The sequence below is a fragment of the Amblyomma maculatum genome, chromosome 3 (assembly GCF_055883805.1).
Source record: "Amblyomma maculatum isolate TAMU_Amacu chromosome 3, ASM5588380v1, whole genome shotgun sequence".
Classification (NCBI taxonomy): Eukaryota; Metazoa; Arthropoda; class Arachnida; order Ixodida; family Ixodidae; genus Amblyomma; species Amblyomma maculatum.
The window spans coordinates 91574752-91580724 of record NC_139346.1 but is presented as its reverse complement, the minus strand read 5'-3'; the positions used below and the strand labels follow the sequence as shown (position 1 = coordinate 91580724).

General features: G+C 47.1%; 1 non-coding gene across 1 annotated transcript; it reads right to left on the bottom strand.

The window, feature by feature from the left end:
* Positions 1-1757: 1757 nt before the first annotated feature.
* Positions 1758-1876, bottom strand: LOC146195279 (5S ribosomal RNA). Its single transcript, XR_014706237.1, has one exon. It is a non-coding gene; the product is annotated as a 5S ribosomal RNA (ribosomal RNA).
* Between the last annotated feature and the right edge of the window lie 4097 nt (positions 1877-5973).

Genomic DNA, 5973 nt, shown 5'->3' with positions numbered 1-5973 from the left:
CACTAGTCGTCTGTATACAATAAAGTTCTAAATACAAGCTGTTTGTAAAGTGTTTTTCTAATCCCTATCTCCTGCACAGAAGTAGGTTTCCAGTCTATGTCTGCATGCTAACTAGATTTGCCTACTTTGGTTAACTGTTCTACTTATCAAAAAGCCCTGAAGGACCCTCTGATAACGATGGTATTCAGGGGGGGGGGGGGGATAGAAATGGAGATGAATATAAAATGCAAATTGGAATACAATCGTAGCATTTTGCGTTACAGTGAATGCAGCCGTTAGAAAAAGACAAATTCATATATTAAAAACGGAATGATGCTTACAAATAGCTCGCGACTGGATAAGGGCAGTTTGAACGATCGCAGCATGGAAAATTATCAGTGGACGAATGCAAGTCATGTATGGTGCTATAGGTAATATATTGCAAGATAATGGAGCGCGAGCAAGTCTGCGACCTGTGGTATTGGTTCATTTCACCTGTCAGTCAATTGCATTGCTTTAGACTGCCTGTCTTTGAACGGCGTGCAGCGGGGTTTTGTTGTAAGCTTCGTCTAATATTGCAGACGATCCCTACAGAATTGTGCATTGTAATGTTTTTTCTGCCGGGGGATGCAAAACGTCTATTGTCATTACTTGTGTTTTTACATCATTAATGTCATGTCTACGAGCTACTGCAACCGTTTCTCCATCTCTGACAGATCATGCTGTGCTAGCATGTTACGCGAATCAGATGAGTTTTCGATGTCATTTCCAGAAAATGCACGATGCGCTTGGCATCAGTGCCTGCGCCTTTATACAGCGCAAGGAAAAAGGATGCGTGTAAATAGAGCGCAATGTACATGCCAATAAAAAAAAGCGACCTGCTTTACATCGTCTGCCCCGCCGTGATCACAGCCCCTGCACGCCCAAGGAGTGGCTTTCCCGCAGAGCCACCCTGTAGACGCAAGGAGCGGCTTTCCCGCAGAGCTTGGAACATAATGGCGGACCTTCGCGCAACTCTGCTCTCTGCGGGAGCATATACAGGAACACTACTCCACCTATGGCTCCACCGCACAGCCTCCCTACGTAACCGTGACGGCGTCGCTGTTCGCGCTCGCATTGGCTGCAGCCACCCGCCGGAGCGTCGCTTCGCCACGCATCGCATGCGGACTGCCGGAGACCGTTTGGACGCAGGTGGCGAGTGCCGGTTTGCCGGATCGGACTCGTCCGGACGCGGCGCGCCGGTGCGGATCGCACTCGCTTTTCGGACATGCGTCCCCGCCTTTACGCTCCAAGGCTGTCAAGCATTCCTAATCTTAACGACCACGGTAAGCTGTTTGGAATGCACACTGCGCTTCCAGGTGCGTTGTGGTCAGCGCGATAAATATTGAGGGCGTGCTTGTTCCTCTGTTTAAAACAATTCTTTGTCTCTATTACTTTCACAATGGTGTTTTAATTATGGTTGGTTGGTTGGTTCATAGGAAGGGAAAGGCGCAGTATCTGTCACACTTGCTCTGTGGACACCTGAACCGCGCCGTAAGGGAAGGGATGAAGGTGGGAGTGAAAGTGGATACAGAGAAAGGGGGGCCGTAGTGGAGGGCTACGGAGTAATTTCGACCACCTGGGGATCTTTAACGTGCGCTGACATCGCACAGCACACGGACGCCACTTCGTTTCGCCTCCATCGAAACGCAGCCGCCGAGGCCGGGATTCGATCCCGGGAACTCCGGCACAGTAGTCGGGCGTCTTACCACTGCACCACCCCGGCGGGGCAAAGGAAGTGCCATCAGCACTCGGTGTTCCCAGGTGGTCTCCCTCCCAAGTACTGACCGAGCCCAATGCTGCTTAGCTTCGGTGATCGGACGAGAACCGGCGTATTCAGCATGGTATGGCCGATGGCTTTTAATTATGGAGACGCTGTTTCTCGGCGAAAATATACATTGGGAAAGAATGCAGGCGCATGCGGTGTACAGTTAGAGAATTAGCGCTGTTACTGGTTCTAATGGGGAGATCGTTTTTTTTTTTTACTTCCAGTTTTTCTTTCTCCCGTCAAGATCGGCATTGTTATCAAATTCTAATCTCTTGCAATATGAATAAATAAGCGATATCTTGCGCTTTGAGAACAGCCTGTGTATATTGCTTGCATTATAGATACCGTCCATGAGTGAAAACGTTGCTCATGGTCGCCAGAACTCGCACATCAACTTCACATCTGTAAAAGTCACAGAGTGGCCCAGCTGCTGTAGGCACTGCTGACCCAGTAAAGTAATCATTCATGCGCCGGGCGAGCAAAATTTTGTTTGTACAACAGGTACGCAAGTAAGCCTTCCCAACCACATTTAACTACTGCTATGCAGTCAAAACTTGAAACTGATAATTTTGCGACATTACGCGCGTGTTGGAGCATATACCGCGGTAATGCGTCGTGCTTCAACAACGCGCACTCTGAATTTGCGGACGCTCTACGCCTTAAATGATGGTCCTTTTCACAAGTTTTCTTGCACAATTCTTATAAGGCATGAAATTTTGCTTCAAAAATATCGGCGCAGGGCTTCAACAATTTTTTTTATTGGTTCACAGGAAGGAAAAGGCGTGGTAACTGTCTCACTTGTTTTCTGTGGACACCTTAACCGCGCCGTAAGAGAAAGGAGGAAGGTGGGAGTCAAAGTGGAAATAGAGAAAGAGGAGCCGTAGTGGAGGGCTGCGGAGTAATTTCGACCACCTGGGGATCTTTAACGCGCGCTGACATCGCATAGCACACGGACGCCACTTCGTTTCGCCTCCATTGAAACGCAGCCGCCGTTTCGAACCCGGGAACTCCGGCACAGTGGTCGGGCGTCTTACCACTGCACCACCCCGGCGGCGCAGGCTTCAACAAAGTTTTTCGTGTTTCCCTCCGATAGTGCGTCAGCCGTCGTCTCCTTCCACCACCGTCGAGGCCGCGCCGCGGGGCAGAGTGGAACGGAGGAGAAGGGAAGTGGTTGGGTGTTCTTTGCATTATGGCGGGCAAGTGGATGATCACGACTACCTCACATCTCACACGTATTCAACTTTGAAAGGCTTTCTGTCTTTGTATGAAATGCCTGCGCGTTTCATATTTTTTTTATATATTTGTGGTGCGCATCGAAGGCGCTGACAAGTGCAAAGTCCGACGCGGGCGCCTCATCAGTGATTGCTGCGCCGTAGCGCATTGTCTTACACTCCTTGGCAGGTCGACGGGTGTTGTATTGCAGGGCCTTGCGCGCTCGCTCCTGAGACGCGTGTGATGGAAGCGGCGCCGTCTACCAGTGCCGGTAGCGCTGGGCGGTGCGAACGAATAATGCTATCGCGTTCCACTCTTGAAGGCGAAGCTTAAGCGTCCTCCAAATTTTTTTATGCGAAGCATATTAACGTAGGTTTCGGGCCTTCGCGCGACGCCCGGCGGTGGCCATCATTGACCCTGAAGTGGGGTCACGTGACATGACTTCACACCGGCTGCAGATGGGGCCTCATATCGCGCCGTCGGTCGTCTCCCGGCGGTGGCCACCATTGAAGTGAGATCACATGATGTGCAATAACGCTAGCGCGTTCCACTCTTGAAGGCGAAGCTTAAGCGTCCTCCAAATTTTTTTTTTTGATGATTGCTGACCACTCCAAATAATATTTGTGAAAGAAGGCTGAACGTGCGCAATCATAATCTCGTCCAGCTAGAACTTCCCTTATAAACGAGCGAGGCATAATATTATCCGAACAAAGCTCTATATTGACAATGCTGCGGTTCAGGAAGGTGAGATGTTCATTACCAGATAGTAATATCTACACACTGGGCAATGACTTCTATATATTATCAAAAAAAAAAAAACAGCAACAACAAAACAAACATAGCGAAGCGCTAGCACTTACACCATAACATATTTGTCTCTAAGCGAAGTTTGCGTATACATACGCCGTGTTAAAACAATAATTTTTTCGATTATTCAATTCAGGTCTTTCATCCTGAACGTTGAGCTTGCAAAATTTACCCTAAAAAACGCAAAAGAAACAGGCATGACGCAGAGTGGTTAATAAACGCCCACTACTCGCCACCCGTAAAACATCGCGCTCAACGAAAGTCGACGACTTGGGCGATAAAGTGTCTCCCTGTAAAGCAAAAGTCTCTTTTTTTTTTTTGTGCGCATTAAGGTTCTTCTCACTCACAAAGTAGGTCTGATGATAATCTGGCTGGGAAATCAATTGTAAAATGCTTCACAAACACTGCGCATAACTAGAGAATAGGACGCCGAAAGCCGTCGCCGCTCACTACAGCCGACCATCGCGGATGGGTGGATGGATGGAATATAGGAGCGTCCTCTTTGAAACGGGGTGGTAGCAGCCCCCCCCCCCCCCCCCTATATATTAATTATTGGTTTAGATTAGTTAACTATACCATCATTCTATTTATTGAATTTTTGTTTCCACATTACTAACATTGTCACTTTTCTGCTTTTAAGCCACCGATCTTCCAGTCGTTTTCTGCTAGCTTCCACCGTCGGTTTAATCCCCCGGCCACTCGTATCTCTAAACCCCAGAGCTTCAGGAAGAGTGACTGCGCCTGCATCAACTTCTGGATGGACATCATTACATTCGAGTATGATATGGTCAGTTGTTTCTGTGGAGTTGCCACATACTTTACATGCGTCATCTCCATTGTTAAATTTCTTTTTCTAGCTGCGTGCTCTAAGGCACCCTGATCTAGCTTCAAAAAGTAGGGCACTGCCTCTTGAGTTATCAAAGAAAGATTCCTTTTCTGATTTGTCTTTTCCACTTTCGGTATAGTTCCACACTCTGTTTCGTTTCCATTGAATTTATCTATTTATCTAACACCTGTGTTTTTCACCTGTTGCTTAATGCTCTTTATTTCTTCGTCCTTGTGACCAGCATACTTACTGGTTAGTCTCCTAGTTTTTTTTCCTCCATTAGGAGTCAATGCTTTTTAGGTATAGGTATTTAAATGCTTTAGCTGTCCATCTGCTACTACCCAATTTCCTCAGGCGTTCCTCATATATTTTACTCTGAGCTTCCCGTACTTCGAAAGATGCCCAGCCCATATCTCCTTGTACCGCCTCATTTGTGGTTTTGCCGTGGGCACCAAGTGCTAATCGTCCGACGGCTCTCTGATTTATATCTAATGTCGACTGTACCTCTGATTTTAGGCACAAAACCGCATTACTGAAAGTAAGCCCGGGCACCATAATGCCTTCCCAAGTACCCCAAAATACCCCTGAAAACCTAATACCAGTTGTATCCTCACAATGCCCTATGCTTCTTTATGCCGGTATTTTTTCGCCCTTTTGCCTTAAGTGATTGCTCATGCTTTTCAATGTATGCCGACACTTCGTTTAACCATACCCCGAGTTATTTATATTCTGCTACTCTGGGTATTCCATGGCCTTGTATTTTAGGACCCTGATCAGTTGAGCCGTTGAAAATCATCAGACGCAACCTAACTGCGCTAAAATTGAAGCAGAGCGTCCCCTTCGTCTCCACAATACTTAACAAGAGTTTGCAATTCTTCTTGGTTCTCTGCTAGCAGCACAATATCGTCTGCATACATCAAACCGGAGAAGCGCTGCTCTACCTCCTTTCCGCCTAATCTATATGACAGATTAAAACCTAGGTTACTTTCTTGTATCCTCCGTTCCAGATTTATTATCCTTGATTAAGACAAGGCAACCTTGTCTTAATCGTTTGCATACCTTTACAGCTTCCGTACTTCTTATCCCTTCCCATGCAATTTCTACTTCGTTATCCCGGTATATTTCCTGTAGGAACTCTGTACATGACCGATACCTTGTTTACGTTGTCGTACGCCCCGTTTATGCCCAGGAAAACCAAATACAAAGGTCTATTTTCCACTCTAGATATTTCGATGCATTGGGTAAGCACGAACAGGCTATCATCTAAGCGCCTACCATTTCTAAAGCCGTTCTGAAGTTCTCCGAGTATCGCGTTACTTTGTACCCATGCTTGCATCTTTAA